This window comes from Triturus cristatus, chromosome 5_2 (genome assembly GCF_964204655.1).
Source record: "Triturus cristatus chromosome 5_2, aTriCri1.1, whole genome shotgun sequence".
NCBI lineage: Eukaryota > Metazoa > Chordata > Amphibia > Caudata > Salamandridae > Triturus > Triturus cristatus.
The window spans coordinates 132572387-132586598 of NC_140588.1; positions in this window are offsets into that span (position 1 = coordinate 132572387).

The following is a 14212-nucleotide window of genomic DNA, read 5'->3' on the forward strand; positions in this document are numbered from 1 at the left end:
GCAGCACAGGGGAAGGGACAGCAGACAGCACAGGAACAGGGACAGCAGGCAGCACAGGCACAGCAGGCAGCACAGGGATATTGCAGGTTGAGTGGCAGTGCAGGGACAGAAGGCATTGCCGGGACAGGGACATCAGGCAGTACAGGAACAGTGCAAGGACAGCAGGCAGCACAGGGACAGCAGGCAGCACACGGGGAGCACCAGCGCAAAGGCAGTGACAGCAGGCAGGCAAGCAACATTGACAGCAGTCAGTGCAGGGACGGAGGGGTGGGCACAGTATCATAAGCTGGGTTCAGGCGAAGGAGGGGTGGCTCAGCCCAGCCTCCTCCAAACTCTGACCGGCACAGACAGGCCCACCCGGGCTCTACCCATGCACGTCCCGTGATGCGGAAGCCTCAGAGGACATTTATTCGGGGCTGGAGTGGCAAAAAGCCAAAATCCAACAGCCCCGCCTCGGGGCTGCTGGGAAATGTAGTCCGGTGGTGGAAGGGTGTTAGAAGTGCTCTCAAGTGCGGTGCGGTGGCAGCAACAGGAGGGGAGGACAACTTCTTGAGGGAAGGGCGGCAGGTGGCTTCCCATTATGCAGAAGCCACAGGGGACCTTTATTCAGCACCAGGAGGTGTGAAAATCAGAAAACTAGCTGGCCCCACCTCCTTGCCTGCTGGGAAATGTTGTCCGATGATGGGAGGGCGTCTGAGGTGCTCTCAAGCAGGGACAGCAATAGGAGGGGAGAAGACCTTCTGGAGGGAAGAGCGGCAGGCAGCTACCCATGATGCTGTGCCCAACTCTGTGAAGCATCCAACCTGGCACTCTCTACACACAGCCTCTGGTTGTGTGTAGAAGAGACTGGATGCATAATAATTTTTGTGTGTGCTTTTGCTGTTTTTCACACCTTTTTTGTGGTTTGATTGTTTTCGGGGGGGGTTCTTTTTTTACAGTTTAGAAGTACTGTTTTTTTAAACCTTTCAAACCTTATTTTTAACATAAGTTTTTTATTTCTTTTTTTTCTACAAGTCTTTGGGCCTCTGAAATATAGTTTTATTAATTTTCCCAGAAGCCACAAATGGGAAGCTGTGCCTTAGTATGTTGCAAATGCTGCATCTTCTCTCCACTTTCCTCCCGTTGTTGGTAGAGCACTTCCCGTGGAGCAGTCTGTTGCCCTTAGGCCACTTGACTCTTCTGCATCTCAGCATGACTCATCAGAGACTATGAAGGAAATGTGTGATTGTGAGACCCCAAATTTTTTTTGCATCTAGCCAGTGTCTTTTTTTCATATTGTTGAGGGCCGGTAGCTCCTCCAAAATTAAAGTTCTACAAAAACCTTGACAAAAAAAGCATTGAATGCTGCCAATGCCAAGCCTATTGGCTTTCCTAATGTTTGTTTGTGTAACAGTTTTAGCCTAAGGACAAAACAGTTTGAACTCAAATATTTGGGGCCTCATTTATGAAAAGTGTTGCATCACTGCGGTAAAATAGCGATGCAACACTTTTCACTGCGGCCTCCTCTCGACACCATGGATGTGCCATACTTACTGTACTGCGCTCCATGTCGCAAGGAATCACAGATGCGTCAGGAATCCTGACGTATCTGTCGGCACAAAAGTCACTCATTGCTGGAGTTGTGTCATAAGCATGGCACAACTCCAGCAATACATGGGGGGGCCTATACATATTGCACTGCATCAACCTCACGCCTGCTATGAGGTTTTGACGAAGTGGCGTCCTAGAAGTGGTGCAGTGAAATCTGATAGATTTCACTGCGCCACTTCAATGGGGCATTCTTGCTAGGGAACGCCCACCCTGCATAAATTATACCTGACACAGGTATATTGTGGCACAGGGGGTTACAATGCGTCACTTTGTAAATATGGCCCAAAATGGAGCATTGTTTACGCTGCTGTTGTGTCACAAAAAGTGACACAACGGCGGCGCAAAAGTGTCACTATAAGCCCCTTGATCCATACACTTTAAGAAGTTCTGAAATACCCAAACAGTGACCCAGAAGAGAGATTGTACATAGAGATCTAGAAGTGTAAAGGTGACGGCTTAAAATGTCATGGACAGATAATGATTTTTGTCATAAACGTTTGTAGGGGTTGTTGACACCTAATACGTACCACAAGCATTTTTTTATCAAATTTTAAAATAATTAAACAAATAACAGTAGGAGAGATTAAACTGGTAGTTGGACAATTTTGGACCAGAGGAATCTGCAATCACTGCTCCATAGACTTTGATTACCCATTCACAAACATATGCCGCACGTGCGCAGTTTGTCTAAAGTGCCTCCAGATCACTGACCATAGCTGGATCTTTGTGGAAGGAAATAGACTCCTATTATAGAGAAAGCTCAATATACAACGCGTGGCCAATAGCTGGAAAATGGGCAGTTATCCAGAGAGCGCATCAGCCTCATTCCATAAGGTAGTTTGTGCGAGTTCTACTCTGTAATTGACTTCCAATACAGAGCGAAATTGAGTGCTGCACAACACTGTAACTTGAACATGGCAACGGGCCATTTAGCGCGAGGCTTTCTCACTGAAAATGAAGCCTGTGGGGAGATTGACCTTGTCACCGAATCATACAGCAGACGGAAAGTGACCTTTACTTTCATTGCAGAGTCGATGATCTTCTACACATGCACTATAGGGTACACAATGAGATACTATTCCTGGCTAGTCTGCGAGGATCCTTCTGGTATTGTAGTGCAAACCACGTTTGTGTACCTGCACAGTAGCTCAAATGGGATTAATTCAGTTACTGTGCATAAAGGAACCACGGGCCAGATGTACCAAGGATCCGGTTTCCATTACTTAAATAGTGACTCCGTAGGAATTGCTATTTAAGAAATGCAAAAGGATTTGTACAAAATTTGCGATTTACTAACAGTGATTCCTACAGGTTAGGTATTGCTATTCAGTGGCGTAGCAAGGTCAGGTGGCACCCGGTGCGGAAAATGTCTTGTCACCAAAAATATGTGTTTAAAACACATATTTTTGCCATTTTGTCACCCTCATCAGTGATGTTTCGTTGCCCCCGGCTTGACAAAATGGCAAAAATATGTGTTTATAACACATATTTTTGCCATTTTGTCACCCGGGGCGGCCCGCACCCATTGCACCCCCCTTCCTATGCCACTGCTGCTATTAGGGAATCGCAAATAGGAAATGCCATTGCATTCCCGCCTATGGGCAAAATAGGAAATGGTTTGCATTTTCTAAATTGCGATTTCCCTAATAGGAAATCGCAATTTAAAAAATGCACAGCCAAGGGTGCCTCTGGGCTTAAGGCCCCCCTGGAGGCACCCCAAATTTCCTAGTGCACATGTAAGTGCCCCATATGCCCTGAAGGAATATGTGCACTTCATGGCACAATAAAAAAATTCTTAATGCATTTTAAATAGTTTGCACACGGTTACCATTGTTACTATCAACTTGAAGTCGGTGGTAATTGCATTTCCTAAATGTCCAATTTGCATTTAGGAAATGCTTTGTGCATGTGATTTAGAAATTGCACACAGGTAATCCCTATTTACGATTCTTAAATCGTAGTCGCAATTTGCGATTTGTACACTGTAGAAATCTCAAATTGCGACCAGTTTTGTCCCTTTGTACTTCTGAAAAGGCCATGTAGCAATTCTTAAAGGGCCAAAATAGCGATTCGGCCCGTTAAGAAATGCTTAATAGCTTCATATAACTGGGCCCATATGTATTGAACGGTCTGCTGAAGCCTACCTTGACAGAGGCAAATTTGTCAGCCAGACATGTACAATAGGTGCAAATAGCACATAGCAACTAAGTCAAAATTCTCTTTCCACCTATAATAGTGGAACATGGATAGATTGGCTTGTGCTTAATTTGAGCCGGTGACTTTCGCTGCTGGGCCCCAACACTTAATTTTGAACACCGGCACTGATGACAACCTGCCATTCAGTGACACTTTCAGTCGATTTAGAGATGAGCACAACTGTTCATTGATTCAGTATACATTAAAATGACTGATACCGGCCATCCAAGACATTCTTATTGCTCTGAGGGTCTGAAACACCAGAACCTGAGCTTCTATTGGAATTCTCAAGGGCATATTATCAAGGCCATTATCGCCGCTTTTGTGTCAGTTTCCTGCCGCTAAAGTGGCGATAATTTTAACGCTGTTCTTGATAATGTGCCCCTCTGAATTGTCACACTTGTAGGAATGCGATGGTTAGTAGTTGTGTTAGTATTGTTATTGGAAGCACTTGATGGGCAATGGGTGGTGTGGGGCTTCAATGGCTTCCTATAGAGGGCCCTGGCCCTTTCTTTTTTTTTACAATTTAAGCACTGAGGTTGACTCTGTCATAGACTTTTATTGTAACACAAAGTAATTATATTATAAAGAATATTTTTCCAAAAATAACAGGACTGATCATGGGGTGTGTCCTTTTTATGGGGGTTATCCACAACACAATCAATGGTAAAAAAACTCAATAGGCCTCAATATAGTGATTTTTCTTTAACTCTTGCCCAACATTACCTTATCGGTTTCAAACAGCATAATTTGCCAGTGTCACACACAAATAATGTGTACAGCTGAGAAAAAAAGTTATTTTTGGGAATTACTTTTGATTTTATTGTCCCTTGTGTGTTAAAAGGAAATCTACAGGTTCACAATAGCCCCAGAGTGGGATGTAATCACTAAGCTAAAACTGCCTTCACCCTGTAACATGGTGTTATATAGTTTCATTATATTGAACTGGTGTGAGCTCAGAGGTTAAATGCTATTTAACAACGGCTGTGCCTGCCTGTCAGATCATATACCCAATGGCAACAAGACTGGAGCTTCTAATCTGTGGCAAGAGCCTGGGTGGGACCCTTGATTCTGGCATAATAAATTAGGACCTTGCCAGGGCCTGTATTTCCTTAAAGCAAGATAAGGCAGCAACACAAAGTGGTGCCGCTTTATTCAGGAAAAATCCAGAACAAAAGCATATCTTCAGTCTTCAGTCTTCAGTCTATCGAATGTTCCAGTAGGAAAATCACAGTTTGCCTGGAGCGTTCTAAAGTCTCTGAACGTTCATTGAACCTGCCCACCGTCTCTCAGGTGGACGCGAACCTGGGAATTCTAATTGACAAAATGACACACCTTAAACAAGTATTGCCAAAGTCAATTTGTGTTGCCTTGCTGACCAATTGGCGATACCAATGCTTTTTGCAGATGGTGTGCAGCAACGGCAAAAATAAAATGGTGAGCGGGTGGGACCATAACTGTCAACCACGTCATTCAGCAAGCATGTGCATGTGTAATGACATATGAACATGCATATGTTATGACATCTGCACAGGAACAGTGGCGGCTGGCATGGCTCGAGGGTGGCAGGGCGGGCGCGGGGGAATCGGGAGGGGTCACGCGGGGATGGGGGATTGGAATGTAAAATAATTTTAAACTTACCTTGAGGCCGGGTCCCGAGTCTTCCTTGCTCCTGCTCTCCTGCCTCCAACTCCGACAGGAACAGGAAGCAGGCAGCCAGGCTCCCTCCCTTAAGCCAACCACAACTCTGCAATGCAGCATTGTGATTGGTCTGAGCACCTTGACACGGCACTCAGCCAGGGGCTGGAGGGGTGGGCAAGTTCTCCATGCAGGCTGCATGGAGAACGGAGAAAGTGCTCATGACTGGTTTGGGTGGCCCGAGAGGGTCAACAAAACAGTAATTGCACACTTAGGAGTGGGCAAACCACTCCTTGCCTGCTCAGAGAGCAGAGCAGCCCTGCCCACCCACCTGCCGCAAAGCAGGAGGACACAAAGCATAAAATGATAATAACTCTATATTATTATAATTTTATGTTTCTCACTGCTTAAAAGCAGTGGGGCAACGCTCCTCCGTTATAGGAGTCGCCCCTGCACAGGAATGCATTACGATCTAGAAGGGCATGCCAGCGCACCCCTACGGAATAACGCAGGAGCCATTTTACTTTTTTTCTGTTGACTAATCTATGATGGCGGACATCACTTAGATTACTAAACTTAAGAAAATAAAATTGTAAGTGGGCAAAAGCACTTTTTTGTTTAGTGGAGTAATCAGCAGCCAATGACAGGTGCCCAACCCACCCAAAAACATAAAAGTTAAAAGAAAAATGTAAATCCACATGAGGGGTGGGGAAGCAACGGAGGAGCAGGAGGCTGGGGTATGAAAGAAATATAAAGCCATATGTGGGAAGGAGGTGAAATGCAGTATTCAAGGGAGAGATCAAAATGGAATACAGGAGAGAGGTTTGGTGGAGAGAAGCACATGGGAGCGAAGGAGAGCAGCATACGAGGGAGCAAGCAACAAGGAGCACAGGGAAGAATCATACCAGGGAAAGAGATAGAAAAAACACACACTTTCAAAGTGTTTTACAGGAAAAAGCACACAAGGGTGATAGCTTCTAAACACATACACTCTCATGGAGTGCTTAACACTTAAGTAGAAATAGTTCCTTAAAAGTGGAAAGATACAAGTCACCCAATCAGAAGGATGATAAGAAAGCAAAGAACCAAGGGTGGGACAGACACAAGAAGAGGAAGGCAAGCCATTGAATAAGAAGCACATAAGTGAGAGAGACAATAGTGCCCACCTATAGTAAGAAGTGGATGGGTTCTTAGACAATGTAACTGTTTGGGAAGTTTTTTGCAACCAAACCGCTTGCTTTGTTTATTAGGCGAGACCTAAAATTAATACACAGGGGGCTTTAGATTGCTGGTGATGAGGTTATGTAACTCCCCTTGTTCCACAGTTAGTCAACAGAGCAATGACGATTTGTTTCCAATTAATTGAAAATCTGGTAGTTTGTTAGTCATGGCTCAATTAGCAGACGTCTGCAGACCTGCCTCGTGTTTTCTTAATGTTTACACTATGAAATAATTTATGTAGACAAAATGCAAAATAAAGAAATAAAATACACAAGTAAATCGATCCATTCGTCCTTTATAACGAAAAAATACGGTGAAGCTCAGTGTGCCTTAGCGTTTAATCATACAGTATAATAGGGTTCACAAGTATGCTATATACAGTCCTTAAAACCTTTGTCGTTTCTGTACAGTGACTGTGGACATCCCTGGAATCTACGTATTGCTTACAAAGGTGGAAAAAGAAAGCCTCGAAGCCTGTTTTCTCTAAAACCCTGTATTGTTAACAACACTTGTAAACACATTTCTCCCTTTTTTACTAAAACAAATCAGTATACTCCGATATTTCACTTACAGGATTTAATTTTATCAAAATAAATATGACATATAGAAATACATGAATAGTAACATATAATGTGTTTCTATGATGCCACCTTAGTCTTCTGGTGACATTTCCAAACATCTAACTTTGTGGTGTATAACCTCATTCTGCAGAATAGAAACAAAAAGAAGAACATCAACCCAACTACCCCAGGGTGGAGAAATTAAATGTTGGTTAATTTAATAACTAAACATATATAATTTCATCTAAAATATTAAAGAAAATGAACAAAAAAAAACACACGGGAAGAAGGAAAAGGTGGACAAAAATAGCACCACAAAACTGGTAAGGAGAAAAAATTACTGGATTCATGGAAAGGGGAAGGAGAAGAAATATCAAACTATAGGTAGGAGTGATGTACTAGACCATGGTTAGGGGTAGATGTTTTAGGCATCAGGTAGGGAAAGAACTAAGGAGCAGATTTCCATGAAAATAACGCATCTCTGCGTTAGAGCATAGATGCATCAGTTTCCCGGCGCCTATGTACAAAACCCTTGCGCCACCATGGATGCGTTGTATTTACAATACAGCGCACCATGGCGCAAGGCTTGACAGATGCGTCAGAAATTCTGACGCATCGGTTGGCACAAAAGTCATGCATTGCTGGAGTTGTGTCGCAAGCACAACGCAACTCTAGCAATCCATAGGGAGGCCTATACTTATTGTGCTGCATCAGTCCTTATGCCTGCTCCAAGCAGGCGTAAGTATTGATGCAGTGGCGTCCTAGAAGTGATGCAGTAAAATCTTATAGATTTCACTATGTCACTTCTACAAGGCTTTCCTGTGTGGCAATGCCCACCCTGCATACATTATACCTGACGCAGGTATAATGTGATGCAGGGCTTTACAACATGACGCATCTCCTTAGGTGCGTCACGTTGTAAATGGCCCACAAGATGGCGCATTATTTATGCCGCCGTTGCGTCACAAAAGGGACACAACGGCGGCGCAAAAGTGATGTAAGGGGCTTGTAAATCTGCCCCTAAGGGTGTATACATAGGAACAGATGTAGTGATGTATAGGTAGAGGTAGTAGTAAAAGGTTAAGTGAAAGGAAAAGGGCAATAGGGTATAGGCAGCAGTTGAACAGAAAGAATAGATAGGGTTCGAGATACTAGGGTTTAGACAGGTAGAGGCGCAAAGGTAGGAGTAGATATATTAGAGTTGAGATGGTGGAGACTAGGTAAGAGACACATCAAAATGTGCTAACAGTTAGCTAAGTCTAATGGTAAAATGGTATGGATAGGTGTCAAGGTAAGAAGAGATTGAGTTATACAAAAGGGGGAGGTGATGGACGGAGCATCAGAACCAATCAAACACTCACACCCAGTCAACAGATCTGGGTTTGATCCATCACCGTTCTTTAGCCCACTCTGCCACCCCAGTTCAGACATGACCATATGCAAATCAGTCTGACCCTGTGCCTCATGGGAACAGTCCAGCCCGAACTGCCAAGCCATGCCTTCCCTGGACCAGAAACAAGCTCCCTAGGACCGGTTTCTGGCATTTCAGCCGTCTTCAGCCAGGCATGCTTGAATCCAGTGGCAAAGTGAGCAAGGGACTCACGTCTGAGCATACCCTGCCAACTTATGGCGAACAAAGCAGTACGAAAGAGGGTGGTGATGGACGGAGCACCAGAACCAATCAAACACTCACACCCAGTCAACAGATCTGGGTTTGATCCATCACCGTTCTTTAGCCCACTCTGCCACCCCAGTTCAGACATGGCCATATGCAAATCAGTCTGACCCTGTGCCTCATGGGAACAGTCCAGCCCGAACTGCCAAGCCATGCCTTCCCTGGACCGGAAGCAAGCTTCCTAGGACCGGTTTCTGGCATTTCAGCCGTCTTCAGCCAGGCTTGCTTGAATCCAGTGGCAAAGTGAGCAAGGGACTCACGTCTGAGCATACCCTGCCAACTTATGGCGAATAAAGCGGTACAAAAGGGGGTGGTGATGGACGGAGCATCAGAACCAATCAAACACTCACACCCAGTCAACAGATCTGGGTTTGATCCCCCCCCCCCCTTTTTGTACCGCTGAGTTATGTACTAGGCATATGTTGTGTTAGAGCTAGCAGGGTGAATGATGAAGTAGCAGTAGCAGTGCAAGGAAAGACATAGAGGTTATGAAGTAAAGGCATGGGCAGATAAATAGAGTATGGATATGGATCGAGGTACAAGAATATAAATAGGGGTTGAGGGGCTTGGGTATAGGCAGTGGTAAAAGTGCTACAGTATAGGCTGGTGTAGGAGTGTTTACAGTATAGCAAGTGTAGTTGTTAAAAGGCATAGATACGTGTAAGGGTGATAGGGCATAGCACACAAGGTGAGATTCTTTAGGATAGATGTACCATATATGGGTAGGGGTCTAGGTACTAGGATAAAGTTTCCAGAGTGCTGCAGTGGTGGCTTACACATTGGGATATAGGTAAGGGTAGAGAAATTGGTGTATTCATAGCCCGAGGTGAGGTACTAGAGCACTGGTAGTTGTAAAGGTATGGGGTATGTCAGCAGAGTCAGAAGGGTATAGGTGGGGTAGAGGCAGAAGGGAATGGATAGTAGTTTAGTCACAAGGGTGTCAGCAAGGACTAGAGAAACTAGAGTATGGTAGGAGCACAAGTAAAAGGAGACAGGCTGAGTAAGGTTACAAGGGTATAGGCAGGAATAGAGGGTAGAGGTTAGGAAAAAATCATACTTGAGGAAGGCAGAGGGTGAACTGGCCACAGTATCAGAAGAGTGATGATGAGAGCAGATACATGAAGGGAGGAAGGCTGGTCCCCACTGAGATAAACGAAAAACAAGAGATCTTTGTGATCCCACAAAAAGAGAGTATAGGATATGTTTTGACTTAAAGACAAGGATAAGGACTGATATGACAAGTAGGGTCTGCATTCAGCTAAAAACAATTAAAGATGCAGAACTGTGGAGCTCTTTCTCTAGAACAATTGTTCTTAAATGTGTTTTCTGGAAGAGGAAGATCTGTAACTAGAGGAACAATTTTCCATACATAATATTCTGGAGGCACACACAAGTGGAAGGAGTAGATGTACATGGAGGGGAAGGAACCATGTGTGAGGCCTCAGAAGAAGATTGAAGAGTGGACAAGACCATGAATAAATGTAAAGACAATACAAATACATTTGGAAATGATCCATTGTGAAACAGGTATACACTATCCAGGGGATTGGATAAAATGTTCTAATGGACTAATCTTTGAAGATTCAGTGCAAAGTGAGTATTAGAATTCCTGAAGATCCGGAGAGCATAGAAAACTTAAGTAGGAATTCCCAAAAGAAAATTATTGTAGCTATCAATATGTGAGTGAAAAATGTCATGGGGAAGCAGTTTGGCAAATGTATAAGTTATTGAGGAGTGAACACAATAAAGTTGACCTCATCCTTGTCACTCCATATCCACATTCAAGCACAAGGATGACCAACAATTCCTAGTCGTAGCCCCCTGTCTCTGGAATAGTCTCCCAAGATAAATTCACACCTCCCAATCACTGAAGCAGTTCAGAAAAAAATCATGACCCACTCCTTTTAGTTCCCTTGTTCAAGCATTCCCTTCCGCCTGTTCCCTTCTCATGTTTACTGTCTAACGTATCCCTTGTGCACTTTATATTATCATGTACACATTCCAATTGTATCTCTCTGGTACATTTCATCGCCTTGCTTATGGCCACTGGTCTCGGTCATGGCTACTGTATTCCTGACCACTAAGGCTTGGCACTTATGACCTTAATGTAAGTAAACACTATGAAATTTAAGTACTATTCAAACATGTTAGACCTGACAGCATTAGGGTTGGTCATCACCCAACTTTTTGCCTGCCTCCCTCCATTTTTCTGACCACGTTTTTGCTGGCTTTTGGACTCTGCACACTTTACCACTGCTAAACTGCGTTAAAGTGCTTGTGCTCTCTCCCCTAAACATGGTAATATAGGTTCATCCCCAATTGGCATAAATAATTTACTTATAGGTCCCTATTAAAGTGCACTACAAGCTCCTACTGGGCCTGCAGCACTGATTGTGCCACCCACATAAGTAGCCCTTTAACCATGTCTAATGCCTGCCATTGTAGGGCCAGGGTGTGCAGTTTACGGCCACTTCGACTTGGCATTTAAAGCTACTTGCCAAACTGTAAACTCCCCTTTTATTACAGCTGAGGCACCTCTAAGGTAGGCCCTAGGTAGCCCTAAGGGCAGGGAGCTGTGTACGTAAAAGGTAGGACACATACTTTTAGGTTTTACATGTCCTAGTAGTGACAAACAGCTCAATTTGTTTTCACTACTGTGAGGCCCATTTGACCACTCTGTCAGAAAGAAGAGGAACCACAGTGCTTTTATACAACTGACACTCTACTGGATCTCCTGTTTGCTGAACTCTTGCCTTGCTGTGTTGTGCTGCAGCTGCCGCACTCAATCTGAATTGGTGAGAAGTACTGGACCTGCATCACGTGAACCCAGAGTGACTCCAAAGGTTTGCTGGCTTGCCTCCTGTTGCCTAAGACTCAGACTCAGGTACACAGAAGACTTAGAACTCTCCTTTTTCAACCCTTGTGCTCATCTTCTGGTGAGTCTGTCCAGCCAGGAAATGCCAACCAGTCCTGGACAATTGGATGTGGACCTAGGGGTCTGCTGTAGTGTTACCGATGTATTGCCTGCTGTCACTGGAATCGGACCAGTGCATCGCACAGGAGAAGCAGCATCACACTCGGACCAGCAGCACACAGAGACCGACACTTCGCTCACAGCCCTCATCGCATCACCACTGCTGCACTGGGAATCATTGAAGCATCTCTCGGCTGCACCCCACCTCTGATGACAGGAACCTAAGATCTAGGGGTCTCATTTATGAGCCCCTGCGTCACTTTTGCGCCACCAGTGCGTCACTTTTTGTGATGCATAGTTGGGAAAAAAATGCGCCGTGTCGCGCCATATTTACGAAGTGACGCATCTAGGTAGATGCGTCACTTCGTAAACCCCTGCACTACATTATACCTGCGCCAGGTATAATGTATGCAGGGTGGGCATGCCCCTGCAAGAAAGGGTCGTAGGTGTGGCGCAGCGAAATCTATGAGATTTCGCTGTGCCACTACTAGGACGCCAATGCGTCAAAACCTAACGCCTGCCTTATGGCAGGCATATGGGTGACGCAGGCCCTTTCACATGGGTCTTGCCCCATGTGAAAGGAACATTGCTGGAGTTGCGTCAGGTCGCTGACAGATACATCAGTTATACTGACGTATCTGTCCTTCCTTGCGACACGATGCGCCATATTATAAATATGACGCATCATTGGTGTCGCAAGGAGGGCGCACTGAGAAGTGACGCATCGCTGCTTTCACGCAGCGATGCGTCACTTCTCATAAATGAGGCCCTAGGTATTTTTTCAGCAGCCCTAAGTGGGCTGTGTATCCGGTCCACACTCCCTTGCGGCAGGCCTGAACTCTTGACTTTGTCACAGTCCTACGCGACCAGTTAACCCTTTAAGCCCTATTTGCTTCTAAGCGTTGCTTTGACATTCATTTCTTCAAAATTCATATCTCAACTTCTAGATATTGGATTTTTGTTGGTTTATCTAGTTTTATTTATAAAGTCATATTTTATTTTTCTGAACTGTTGTGAATTTTTCTCTGGTGTTTTCACTGTTTTACTGTTTAAATGTTGCACAAATACTTTACACTTTGCTTCTAAAGTTAAGCCTGACTGCTCTTTGCCAAGCTACCCTAGGGTGCCCACAGTTTAATTTAGGTTGTGTAGTGACATATCCTGACAAGGATTGTGGCTCATTCTTAGATAAGGTTCCTATTCTGCCAACCCAAAACCTCATTTCAAACAAAACATATTTAACTTTGTAACCATGTAATATGATAGGTGTAATTTGGCCATGATTGCATATGCTGCTATGCATTCCTTCTCCATGTCAATGTGACTAGTGTAATTAGGTTTTCTAGTGTGAGCTTTATGAGAAAAATAGACATGAATATATTTGTAACTGACAAAAAAGGGGAGAAGTGAAAAATGGGTGAAAAAAAGAGCAGTACCAAAGGCTCTCCAAAACTGCAAAAACAAAAGGAGCAATAATAGATACTTGGTAAGGGTGTGGAGGAAGTCATAGGTGATCAATGGTAGAAGAGGGAGAGATCCTGACTTGGAAAAGCAGATGCAGAGGAAACAGGGGTGCAACAGACTGAAAACAGACAAGCAGGAAAATAAACAGGAGTGAAGAGTCAGTAACTCAGGAGAGGGTAAGATGATTGGTGGTCTGACAGGAGATCATCAAGAAAAGAGAATACAACTGAGTGCAAAACCAACTCCTGTTGAGCACCAACTGACCATGAGGTAGAGGGCAAGAAAATATAAAGCCAATAAATACAGCAAGCATGATCAGAGGTATTAATGAGACCATGAAAGAGAAGTTCATGCGATACTCAGGGGGTTATTTGCTAGGGATTTGCAAAGCCTTTCGAGTGGTGGTAACTTGCAGACATGGTAAAAGTGAGCAGCCCCATGCAAGCACCTGCACAACTCTCAGTTACCCCCAAGAGTGTCAAGAACAAAACAGCTATCAGGCATGTAAACCACCCAAACAATGTTCGCTCATGTGAGGAGGGGGGTAAAGCAAAAACATTGCAACAGTGAAATGAAAGGAAACATATTGTGTGACTAAAGCATTCGTTGCCGCAGGCTGTATTTAATGGGCACCTTGTTCGTTTCTATATTTGACTTGCATGATCATAGCAAACTGTACGCATTTGGTGTGAACGGAAAATAAACCCTATTGTTTAAACGAGAAAACAGGTTTCAGTGTAATTAGAATCATGCAGTGTTGTACGTTTTGTGACACAACATGAACCAACGAATTTCTTAAACTAATGTAATTTTTATAGAAACAGTAAACCTTCCCACCTCTTGACATGGACTTGGCCGCTTGACAATCCAAAGGTTAAATTTCATTCTGTAAAT